The sequence below is a fragment of the Canis lupus genome, chromosome 2 (genome assembly GCF_011100685.1).
Source record: "Canis lupus familiaris isolate Mischka breed German Shepherd chromosome 2, alternate assembly UU_Cfam_GSD_1.0, whole genome shotgun sequence".
NCBI lineage: Eukaryota > Metazoa > Chordata > Mammalia > Carnivora > Canidae > Canis > Canis lupus.
This window is the reverse complement of record NC_049223.1, coordinates 21,306,371-21,319,154: the sequence shown is the minus strand read 5'-3', so window position 1 is coordinate 21,319,154 and position 12,784 is coordinate 21,306,371. Positions and strand designations below refer to the sequence as shown.

Genomic DNA, 12,784 nt, shown 5'->3' with positions numbered 1-12,784 from the left:
GAACAAGTATAAAAAAGACTCATGTTTATCTCCATAGAACATATGACTTTTGATAACAGATTATGTTAAAAGGAGAAGCCCTATTAATTTAATTTCACTGACCTGGAGCTATGGGGAGAGAGAAGCTCAAAGTTTTGTCAACTTTACTTGCAAGTCCAACTTGCATTTGATGAAAAACAGCCCCAGAAAGAAACATTATTTACCTATTTAAAGTAAAAGGAAAATATTCAAAAGGTCTCAAAGAAATGACAACCCTCAAATAAATGTGCACTGCCTTCTCCCCGTTGTGGTACTGTGTCATCTGAATTATAAAAAGTCTCAGTAGCAGAAGTGCCCCCATAGTAAGAGAGCCACCTGACTCCAGAGAAGCTTGGCATTCTCGTTAGAATGAGTAGGAAAACGGAAACGTTATATATGAAACAGCTGAATTAATAATATTTTACAAATTGACATCTACAGAAATTTGCTGAAAGACATTTCTCCTGAAATAATCATTTCCAAAATCACTGTTTTGAAAATATTATATCCATCCCTACTTAAAATTTTTATTTTATTTTTTTTTTCCTACTTAAAAATTTTAAATGAGAGCCATGGCAAAATCTCTTCTCCAACACCCATCCCCACCCCCACAGCTAAGAATGTAGAATTGAGGAGAAACTGCCTGTGTCTCTGCCTCTCTCTCTGTCTCTATGAATAAATAAATAAAATCTTTCCTTTTTTTTAAAAAAAAGAAACTTTAAAATCAACACATGACGGGTGAAAGCAAAGAGACGCGGAGTCATTTCAAAGAAAGTGAATGGGTCCTAGGGCAGCAGGATCAGCCTTTAATCTGATTGAAGACATTCATATTCCAAAGACAAACTGTGTTTTCCTTAAAATGGAGTGGATCATCTATGGAAGCAAGGAAAGTTGCAGAGTGGAAAATTGGCAGCGCCTCTCAAGTACTGTTCAGGGTGGGGGGCAGCCAGATGATGGCTGATGGGGATGGATGGGCTACAGTCCACAGTCGGATTGGCAATCCCTTCTTGCTCATGGGAGCCACTACATCAAGTGATTGGAGCCTGATCTCATTACTAATTCAAATCATTAAACTAACCCTCTTGTTCTGATTCCATGCGTACCAAACAACCTTCTGATAATTTGTTTCCCTCTGTAGCAATTTTGTAAATGATAGAAGAGGTTGGTTAGGCAGACAGCGTATCTGTTCCACCTGCCAGTTCTATTTATTATAAATTAATAATTTGGTATCTGGGTGCTACACAGTGTCTCTCTAAGCTTTGTGAGCTTGAGTCAGAATTTCTGAGTGGGTTCTGGGACCACCTCAAAGGGGAAACTCCTTGACCCAAGGGGTAGCCAAGACTGGCCCTCTGGGTGGCTGCCATTCTATTTGATATCCCGACCTGGCTGCGAACTCCTTTCATGCTAATTCCTACAAGCAAATCTTTTAAAACAACATATAACAGCCTTTTTCACCTACTTGGTGTGTGAGGGAAGTGTCCAATATGAAGGTCATAGTAGCGCTTACTTTCACTTCACCTCACCTCACGTGTTCCCCCTGATGTCCACCCCCCTGGCACCAGTTCCTCCCTACATACAATGACTCTTGAATCTGGAACTCCAGCTCTGCTGTCTCTCCTGACCCTTGACTGTTCAACAGCCAGGTGGACCTCCTGACGTGGAGATCTGACAAGTACCCCAAAGTCAACATGTCAAAGCTGAGTCACACTATTCCCCACAATGGGTTTTTCTGCTCCTTTGCTTTTGTTTAAAACCATTTCCTGAAAAGTACCCACATATTTAAGCTTCAAACCTGAGTAGCCATCTGAATTAGTTGCCTAGGGCTGCTTCAACACGTAGTACATACCAGGTGGGTTCAACAACAGAAAAGTATTGGGTCAAAGCTCTGGAGGCTCTGAGTCCAAGACCAAGGTTTTGGCAGAGTTGGTTCCTGCTGAGAATTGAGGGAATTATCTGTCTGTTCCCTGTATCTTCACATGGTCTTTCTTCTAAGGCTGTGTCTAAATTTTCCCCGTGTATCTGGACACCGTGGGTCAGGAATTCAACCTATGAATTTTGGGGGAAGAAAATCCTAACTCTCTCCCCGCACATTAAAGCTCTTACCAAGTCCTGCTGACCCTAAGCGTTTGTCCATCACTGTCAGGGCTCTCTTCTAGGTCTCCTGGTTTGTTTTACCGCCCTCCTGCTCCTCGCACCCAGAACTCTAATCCACTCTGCACACCTAGACTGAGAGGTCTTTCTCTAAAGCACTTGCTATTATTGCCTCTGAAGCCTTCATTGGTGTCTCCCTTACACTCATTAAAATTCCCTATCAGAGTTTTTAAGGGCTCTTAGGGTCTGGGACCACTTATCCAGCTTCGTTGCCAGACTACATCCCACACAGGGCTACACACCCAGCAAGACTGATCCACCTTCCCTTCTACTTTACTCTCCTGGTTTCTGAACACACTCTCCCCTCAGCCTAGAACACTTCGCTTCTCCATTCACCATTTTAACTTCTGCACATCCTTGAACTCTCTGCTTGGGTATTACACTAAGGCTGTGTGAAGTGTCATCCTTGTGTATTCTCTTGACATCCTTTCTTCACTCATCATAAAACACTGAAACAGTCCACGAATTCATCTACATTCTGCACAGACTGTGAGCCTCATGATGAGGGACTCTGTCTATTTGGCACACAGTTGCATCCCTGGAGTGCCTAGCACAGGTTTCTGGCTTGTAGCAGGTAGTAAAGAGCATTGCTAGATATTTGTCGAAAATAATAACTTTCTGTTTTTTTGCTAACAAGGCTTTCTGACTAGAAATTTTAATCAAATCAAATTTTAATCGAATCAATTTAGATTCAAAGTAGATAATAATGTTGGAAGATTTCAACTGTGTTTTCAGTTGCAAACCTCCAGGGCTAGGAATTCAAATCCATTTATATACTGACAGACAGTACACATGACAATATGTTCACACGAGTGCAATGACCACATGTCTCCATTTGACTGGAGCCACCCGGTTTAAGCCTATTGTTCCAGTGTAATTATTAGTAACATTCCCGTTCACTCTCACAAATACACTGCTTTGGGTGATTAATTATGTGGTCACCTACTCCTAAGCCAGTTTACAAATGTTTCATTTTGTAAATGAAAATAGTGTGTTCCTAACTGCTTTCTAAGGGGAAAGTAAATAGCTATGGTCCAAAATACAGAATGAGATTTGTTTGAGAAAATGGGGTTTAAGAACAAAAGGATGATAGTAGCTGAGGTTTGTAAGATGCAGACTTCTGCCATAAAGCAAACAATGGAACAAGTCTGAGTGAACCTGTGATCAAGCCAACAGGGAATTCACGTGTCAGGAGTAATGCAGTTAAAGCAGAGTAGGTCTCAGATTCATATGAACCACTAATTCTGAGGGTTTTTAATTTTAGGGGGGGGGGTTTGTTTTGTTTTTGTTTTTAGTCATTGAGAAATACATCCAATTTGTATCTTACATTTAAATAAATTATGACCAAAGCCTCACAGATCAAAAGCAGAAATCTAGACAAGGATGTAGGTCTATTTTCTAGAACTCCCTCATCACATTGCTTGAGACTGGCTTGTGATTCAGTTTCAAGTGCTGACTATGCCAGAGCATCAGTTTAGCCACCGTGTAGCATGAGCATGAAAGTATCCCCCCTAGCCTAATACAGGCACTGCTAGGATTATCTGTTCATGTGGATTTTCCTTGACTTTATCCTCCTTCATATTACCAATATTGGGAGAATGGTTTAATGATAAAAATGAACCTTTTTTTTTAAGGAGAGGAAGGTAGACCAGATTCACTTCCAGGATAAGATTATCTTGTCATCTTTTGACTAACATGGTTCAAAAAAATTTTTTTTTAAGATTTTATTTATTTATTTATTTGAGAGAGAGAGAGAGGCAGAGACACAGGCAGAAGGCGAAGCAGGCTCCATGCAGGGAGCCCGACGTGGGACTCGATCCTGGGTCTCCAAGATCACGCCCTGGGCCAAAGGCAGCACTAAACCACTGAGCCACCCAGGCTGCCCCATAGTTCAAATTTTAAAAGCATATTCAGAAAAGTAAATCTAATAGAGGCAATATAAGGCAAAGACTCATTGAATAAGCATTAACTAACAAGAGGTTTAAATATGTTAACTTAAGGCCAAGTTAGTGACATCAGTGAATGTGGGTGGGGGTGTGGAATGAACGTGTCTATATCACCATTTAAACTTGTGCTTTTCAAACTCCTGCACTTCTTTAAGTGGTGCCATTTTTTAAAACTAAAATCAGGTTTGGGGCAGCCCGAGTGGCTCAGTGGTTTAGCGCCGCCTTCAGCCCAGGGCATGATCTTGGAGACTGGGATCGAGTTCCACATTGGGCTCTCTGCATGGAGCCTGCTTCTCCCTCCGCCTGTGTCTCTGCCTCTCTCTCTCTGTGTCTCTCATGAATAAATAAATAAATCTTAAAAAAATAAAATAAAATCAGGTATGGAAATATAGCAACCAGAGAAACGTATATACTCTTGTAAAATGCATTCAAATATCCTGTGTTTTTCTTAAGGCCAACTACACAAGGCTGTCATAGTAAATCTTAATACACACATACATAAATACACACATTTTTATTTCAAAAAAAAAAAAACCCAAGTGATTTAATATCAATGGGTTCTATATAAAACATAAAACTAAGATTCTGACTCCCTGGAGCTCCCACATTGAAACAGAACTGAACGCTCTTACAATCTAGCTAGGCTGTCCTCTCTACATGGGGTCATTCTGCCCCAAATCAAAACTTGAATTGTCCTATGAACCACAAAAGTTGAGTTCATGCCCTTTGAGAATTGGTGGAAAATCCAATTTGCTTCATTCCACCCCTGTCTACAGAGACAGGCTGATCTAATAATTGTCAGATAGGTTTCAGATCTCAAGTGCTCAGAGAGTTTCTTGTAAATACAGTCCCTGCCTGACTTTCCAATGCCAGCATTGTATACCCATCCCTGAATAAACCACAAGCAAACGTACAGAGCTCTCCTTTACAATCTACAGAAGGTCCGTTACAGTCGCTCAGTTGATAAATTAGAAATGTGGGACCCTCTTCTTCTAGGAATCATGGACAAAAACACCTAATGTAGGGATTCTTCTGCCTGTTTGTTCACTGAGAAATGGTTAAGTACTGGATAGTACAGACTGGGGTATAAAGCTCATCAACTAAAGCTGTCCCTGAGCAAATTTCCTTAGCTGCTCTATGACTCAGTCTCTCTGAGATCCTAATAAAACAGGAATAAAAATTGGATATAAATCAAAAAGGTCGGGTTGTTAGAGGTGGGCGGCTTTGACCCAAGAGGGTTGGCAGCTCCAGTGTGTACAGAATGTTTCCTCTTAACTCCCTTTCTGCATTGGCAGAACTGGCTGTGGGCTCTCGATGTTACCATAGAGGATCATAGCCCACCCAGATCAGGTGACAACTAATGATGGTGGCTTTCCTAGGAGCATCTGCAGTAACTGCAAGTACAGGTCTCCTGTGGAAGAGGGCCCTTGCAGAATCTCCACCATCTGTAAACAACCTAAAGAATGAACTTGGTGATAAAAGGAAGAATAAAGATGAAGGGGAGGTTTGTAACCATGAAAAAAGGCTGCAGGTGTTTGTCTTGAGCCTCATCAGGAAGAGAAAAAGAAGAAACATTTTGGATTCAGAGACAGAAAAGTGATGGAATATGAGAATAGGATTCGAGTGTATTCCACACCAGACAAAATCATCCAATATTTTGCCACCTTGAAAGTAATCAATGAACCTGGTGAATCTGAAGTGTTTATGACTCCACAAGATTTTGTGTGATTCATAACACGCAATGAAAAACAACCAGAAAACTTGGGTCTAGATCAATATACAATAAAATGCTTTGATGGAAAGAAAACTGCCCAGGAACGAGAAAAATTTGCTGATGAAGGCAGTATATTCTATACCCTTGGAGAATGTGGACTCATATCCTTTTTGGACTACATTTTCCTTACAACTGTTCTTTCTACTCCTCAGAAAAATTTTGAAGTTGCCTTCAAGATGTTTGACTTGACTGGATATGGAGAAGTAGACATGGAGGAGTTTGAGTAGGTTCAGAGCATCATTTGCTCCCAAACCAGTACGGGTATGTGTCACAGAGATCGTCCTACTACTGGTAACACTCTAAAGTCTGGCTTGTGTTCAGCCCTCACAACCTACTCCTTTGGAGCTGATCTTAAGGGGTAGCTGACAATCAAAAACTTCCTTGAATTTCAGGGTAAACTTCAGCATGATGTTCTGAAATTAGGGTTCGAACACCATGATCCTGTGGATAGGAAAATTACTGAGAGGCAGTTCAGTGGCATGCTGCTGGCCTACAGTGGACTGCAGTCTAAGAAGTTGACTGCCATGCAGAAGCAGCTCAAGAAGCACTTCAAAGAGGGAAAGGGTCTGACATTTCAGGAAGTGGATGACTTCTTTACTTTCCTAAAGAATATTAATGATGTGGACACTGCATTCAGCTTTTAGCATATGGCAGGGCCATCTCTTGGTAAAGTGACCATGCAGCAGGTGGCCAGGACAACAGCTAAAGTGGAACTCTCCAACCATGTGTGTGATGTGGTGTTTGTGCTCTTTGACTGCGATGGCAATGGGGAGCTGAGCAATAAGGAATTTGTTTCCATCATGAAGCAGCGGCTGATGAGAGGCCTAGAGAAGCCCAAAGTCATGGGCTTCACCCGCCTCATGCAGGCCATGTGGAAGTGCACACAGAAAACTGCCTGGGACTTCGCTTTGCCTAAACAGTAACCCAGAACTGCGAGAGGGACCACCGCCTCCACCCAGAGCACCCTGACCCCTTGAGCAGAGCCTTGGCACAACTTTCCGGCTGCTGCTTTTGGAAGTAGCGCTCCCTTCCTCTTGGGAATGATCTCAGGATTCAGCCAGTTTCCCCTCTCCACCCTTCCCCTGGCAAAGTGTTTCTGCTCAGCCCTCTTTCTGCCCATTGATTATCCCCTTAGGTTCTCAAAAATGTGAACAAGTCCTAAAAGTTCAGGCTTCTGGCACGTTCATCAGCACCATGCATTCAAGTTACCCTCTGGATGAAGAATGCAGGGAACCATACCTGCCAACCCTGGGAAACAGTTCTTGAGTCATTTTTGCTGTGGATTTACATTAAGAACATTATTTGCTTTTCCTCCTGCTGGTGTTTTTAAGCCACAAGTTGGGAAGACCTCTGAAAAGCAGAAGGAAGCCCGTGATGAACAGTCATGAGGAAGACCCGGGCAGCCTGGGCCAGAGAAAGGATCCATGTCGGTCCCCAGGATGGATCTGAGGCCTGCTCCAGGCAGGTGATTTGGGGCAAGATGCTTCATGGCTCTTGGGTTCCCTAGGAGGACGCTGCCACAACTCGGTGCCTAATGAGCAGCGGTGATTAAGTCTGTGTTCCCTGCAAGTGCCACTTCCCCTTCAGGACTGGGTCTCTGAAGCTGAGGCCTGGCTCAGAGCCTGTCTACCCTCTGTCTTAAGCACTTGTAAAATATCACTTTAATTAGAACAGTTTACAATAAACTCTCCTCACCCCCGCAAAAAAATAAAAATAAAAAATAAAAAAAAATCACAAAGATCCTGGCATCTGGTAGGGGCTCAATAAATATTAATTATTATTATTGTTTTCTTGTGGCTACTATTATTGCTGCTTATAAGAATTGTCACTGGCACTCCTAATCCTATATAATAATTTTGAGTTGTATAGATAGACCAGTAGAGTAGTGAAAAAAACAACACAGACTTTATGATAAGCCACATCTATATTCTAAACTAGTTCTGACACATAATAGTTATGCAACCCTCTGCCACTTTCTTAACCTTTCTGAGACTTGGTTTCCTTATCCGTAAAATGGGTATAATACCAATAGTTGTGAATTAAAGGTAATGTATAGAAAAGCAATTGGGCCAATGAGAGTAAACACTCATTAAATGTTTGCTATTGATGTTATTACTTCTACTTCCAAAAAGGCATAAAAATATATGTCCTCAAAACCATCTGATTTCATGGCATTGTCCTCATATACAACACAATTATCACGGGCATTTTTGTCACCCCAGTCAGTTCAGGATAGTATATAAGAGCTTTGCAAATTCACAAGAGTAAGAATGGACTAGAAAAGAATAAAAACAGCAGGAGACCCACTGACTTTGCTTCCTTAGGAAAGATTGCGCTCAGCACAGGGAGAGGCAGGGGCGGCTGCATAATAGGCCTCACAGTCATGCAGTTGATTGGTTTTTGCAAGTTGGAGAGCTAGAGTCAGAATCAGAATCCATTTCAGGTTTTAATTCTACATTTAAAGGCTGGAAAGATGTTTTTCTAAGTAAGTCTGAAATAATAAATCAACATGACACATGGAAAAGATTCTAAATAGGCAATGGGTTACCATTGCTGAGAATTCAAACATCTCCTCTTTGCTGTTACGCCAAGATGCAGAGCAGAGAAAGAAATCCCAAGCTGATGGCATAGAAAGCTACTGTATTCCCTCCTGAGACTGAGCACAGAGCACTACGTGCTCTCACCATGCTCAGGAGCAGACAAGCAGATAAATGAAATGCATCTTTCTTGTAGGAACCCGTGATAGAGCATCTCTGAAGATAAGCATCTAGTATATTGATTGCCTATTTGCTAGGACTTCAGAGAAAGGGAAAAAATTCAGCAGCGGTTGAATCAAACTACTGCAACCCTATGTTTCTGGGTGGGTTTGTATTTGACCCCGGTGAGAAGCCTGTAAGTTTTGAGGCAGCCTATCCCCCCGATCAGAACATCAGAGACTGGTTGTATTTTACCTCTGTGTTCACATAAAATTCTTATCAGCAATTTCCTCCTCTCTCCTGGTCCTCTGGAGCCCTCAGAGCAATCTCAGGGTTAACGTGAATTAGGCACGAGGGGATTCCTCACAGGCAGCAATGAGCCCATCTCACACAAGGCTGTTCAGACTTACTGCCCAGAAAGAGCCACAGGGGACTGGGCTCGGGCATTCTGGAGGCACATCCCATGCCAAAAGCAGATCTTGTGTGGCTATGGCCTGCGAACGTGGCTGTGCACCATAGTCAAAAGTGCCCTCATCTTGTTCTAGAAACAGAACTCAATAACTGAATCTTGATGTTAAAGACCACTGCTTTCTTATTAAGATGGCTGGAACTTTCAGCCCAGAGAAGCTGGGGAAATGTCTCTGTGCTGGGCATTCACATTTTCTTTTATGATCAAATTCTGCAGCCTTCATTATCCCACACCTGCTAACATCCCTCCTCACTCTATGTTAGATATCATTTCTGTGTCTCAGGCAGAACCCATGGGTTACAGGGAATTTTCAGCATCTTGCCCAACCAGCTCCAAGCTCAGGCTATGAAGCATTTTATTTACTTTTATCAACTTCTTTGTGAAGCTCTGGTTATTTATTTTATTTGCTATTAGACAAACACATGCAGGAATGGAAGGTATAACTCCTTTCCCCTTAGCAGTCATCCACCCGTGGTAGTGCTCACTACAATAACATTTTCTGGGTCTATGTGGCTTCCGCTTTGGTGGGAGGGATTTTTGGGCAACATAAGCAGTCTTTTGGCAGCAACCCCATCTTCCCATACACGCCCATCTCTACATTGTTATGAAGTGCTTTACTTGACAGTTACTTCCTTTACCACACTATCGTACACCTTCCAGACCATTGTCAACACCTGCACATTTATTGCTTCAATGGGGTTTTGTTATTGAATGTTGGTTATGCCTGTAAACACATGTATTACAGGATCAGCCACTGCCAAGTGTGCCATAGGTCAGCCCTACCAACCACTCTCTAATCAGCCTGAGACTGCTGTGTAATTCCAGAGATCACAGAAATGAATGGAGAATCCTGGAGTACAGGGGGATATCTTCTGTCCTGGGGACTATGTGCTACGTTTGCCATCTGGTAGGTAAAGGCAATAATTCGGGTGACTATAATAAGCACAGACTAGGCAAGGACTGTAGTCCTTGTTCGAAACTATATTCACTCTTCTTCTAAGAATCAGGCCACAAAGCTAACCTTTCACATTAAAGATACAACAGCTCATGACAAAAAGGAGAGTATCTAAGTCTCACCGAGAACTCAATAGAGCCAGATAGAAGGTGAAACAGAAGGAATGCCATCTAGTCTTATGTGTGACCATCTTCCATGGAGCCCTGCTGAGTCTTTCTTTCATATTCTTCAGGTTTTCTAGAAGGAATGCTCTTCTTGCCTTCAATCTGATGGTGATGAAGGGCAAAGGAGAATCCTTCTCTTCAGTCCCATTCCATTCTGCAGCCTCACTCCTGCCTATGGATCTTTAGGAGAACATTTTTCCTGGGCAGAACATCTACCAGTAGAAGTGAACTCAATTTCTCAGCAGCATAGATGAGAGATCCTGGTTGTCATCCCAGGGAGCAAAATGTGGCACATGCTATAAAAGGGAGGAGTTGGCAAGAGAGGGCAAGGACATGTTTGGGAGGTCTCCCAAGAAGATTTTATTGTAAAAAAAAAATAAAATAAAAAAAAAGAAGATTTTATTGTCAGTATGCAGCAGGGAGATATGGCTGAGCAGAGAGCTGAAAACATAGGAGATTTGGAGACAAAAGAATAAAGGAGTAGGAACTAGTGGAGTCTGGGCCAGACTTCTTCATCCAACTGCCCACCCCTGGGCCAGCCTGCTGTCGAAGAGATGGGCAAGGTAAGAGTCCAGAGCCCTAGGGAGAGGGGTGAAGTAGAGGGCCACAACCACAGCCAGATGGGCAGAGGGCAGAGACCTTCTACAAGGAGTGGCTGGAGACCACGGAGGAACACTGGAGTCCGTGGCTTAGGTCCTAGCCAGGGATGTACCTACCTAAGAACTGCTTACAGGAGGGTAATTACTTTCTGGGTTTCCTTCCAGTTTAGGTGACTGACAGTCCCAATTTGTCCTGGATGAAGGGATACCCTAGAAGGTGGGACTCTCCAGGCAAACTGGGATGAGGTGGTCACACTGCTGTCATTGCTAGGCTGGATCTATGATGGAAATTCCAAGTGGAAACAAAGCAACTAAGCAGTGGAAGGGAGAAGGAGAGAGGCAGAGGACAGCCATCGCTCCACCTCTGGCAGTGGCCAGGGTATTGTGATGAGATAGAACCAATGTAGATGTGGAAGGCTTCAGAGACCTCTATTCAGGAGCAAATGCAGGGGATGCTGAAGAAACACCATGCATGCTGGTCCTGGGAGCCATTTTCATAGCACCGTCTCCCACAGTAGCAGAGCTACTATGTCTGGCTTGTGGTTGGCAACTAACCCCCAGGAACTGAGGTTACTATCCCAGGGAACACCTTGGCAAGGAGCCTTGAGTTCTGAGGGGGGCTCCCCTGCTAAGCAGAGTTGTCACAGTAGGCAGAATGCAGCAGCAGTAGCAGCCTATTGCTGAATGCTGGAGGGCCTGGCTGAGCCACCTTCCTACACCAGCTACACTCTCTAGATTACCACACCCAGCCGTGCTCTGAACAGCATGAGCATGCTGATGTTACTCAATTTCTTAAAAAATATTTTATTTATTTGAGAGAGGGAGAGAGAGAACAAGCAGAGAAAGTGGCAGAAGTAGAGGAAAAAGCAGGTTCCCCATGGAGCAGGGAACCTGATGTGGGGCTCGATCCCATGATCCTGAGATCATTACTTAGCCACAGGCAGAAGCTTAACCTACTGAGCCACTGAGGCACACCCCTCACAATTTTTTTTTAATCCATCCCAGATCTCTCTCCTAAGCTGGACTCATCCATCAGTTGTGTGAACAACTGCCACTTGGATATCTAACAGGCATCTTAGACCAATACAGAGCTCTTTACTGGATACCCTCCTCATTCTTCTAAACCTGCTTCTCTGTCTTGGTAAGGAAAATAAAGAATGACCACTGGGAATTACAAATCCCAAGTATTACCAAAGCATTCATATCTGAAGCCCACCATGAGGTACGGTTGTTTGTTTTAAATTTTATTTTATTATGGTAAGAACACTCGATATGTGATTTACCTGCTAATCATATTTTTAAATGTATGATACATAGTTGTGGACTACAGGTACAACGTTGTACAGATCTCTAGAACTTTTTTTATCTTAATTGACTGAAACTATGCTGGTTGTTAGTAACTCCTCCTCATTTCTCCCATTTCCCCAGCAACTGACAACCACCATTCTACCACTGATGCTATGATTTTGACTATTTTAGATACCTTATTTAAGTGGAATTATGCAGCATTTATCTTTCTGTGATTGGCTTATTTCACTTAGCATTAATATCCTCAAAGTTCATCCATGTTGCTGCACATGGCAAAATTACCTTCCTTTTTAAGGCTGAATAATATTCCATTGTACTGTATTCCAAAATACTGTATTTTCTCTATCCATTCCTCTGTCAACGGACATTTAGATTGTTTCTACATCTTGGCTATTGTGAATAGTGCTGCAATGAATATAGGAAGTGAGCTATAAGCCATTTAAAACTTGGAGCCTTTACGGGCTTTTGTGATACACACCGATCCTGATTTGATATCAAGTGCATCAATGACCCCCTCTCATCTTTCTTGTTCCTTGGTATCTAATTGGGCAGGAAAGATCAACAGGCATCGTTCTGTCATTAGTAGTACTCATCACATGTACAACATTTAGATGAGCTACAAATGGGAAAGTAACGAGAAAGCATCCGTGTGTGTTACATCACTGTAGAGATTGGCTGCTACACTGTAATTGCACTGAGTATGA

The 12,784-nt window shown here is 42.6% G+C and overlaps 1 protein-coding gene and 1 pseudogene across 4 annotated transcripts in view; one reads left to right on the top strand and one right to left on the bottom strand.

Annotated features, from left to right (window-relative positions):
• The window catches only part of FRMD4A (FERM domain containing 4A), a 736,083-nt gene that overhangs the window by 508,578 nt on the left and 214,721 nt on the right, over window positions 1–12,784 (bottom strand). The window lies entirely within an intron of this gene.
• Window positions 5,377–6,812, top strand: LOC100685235 (annotated as a pseudogene).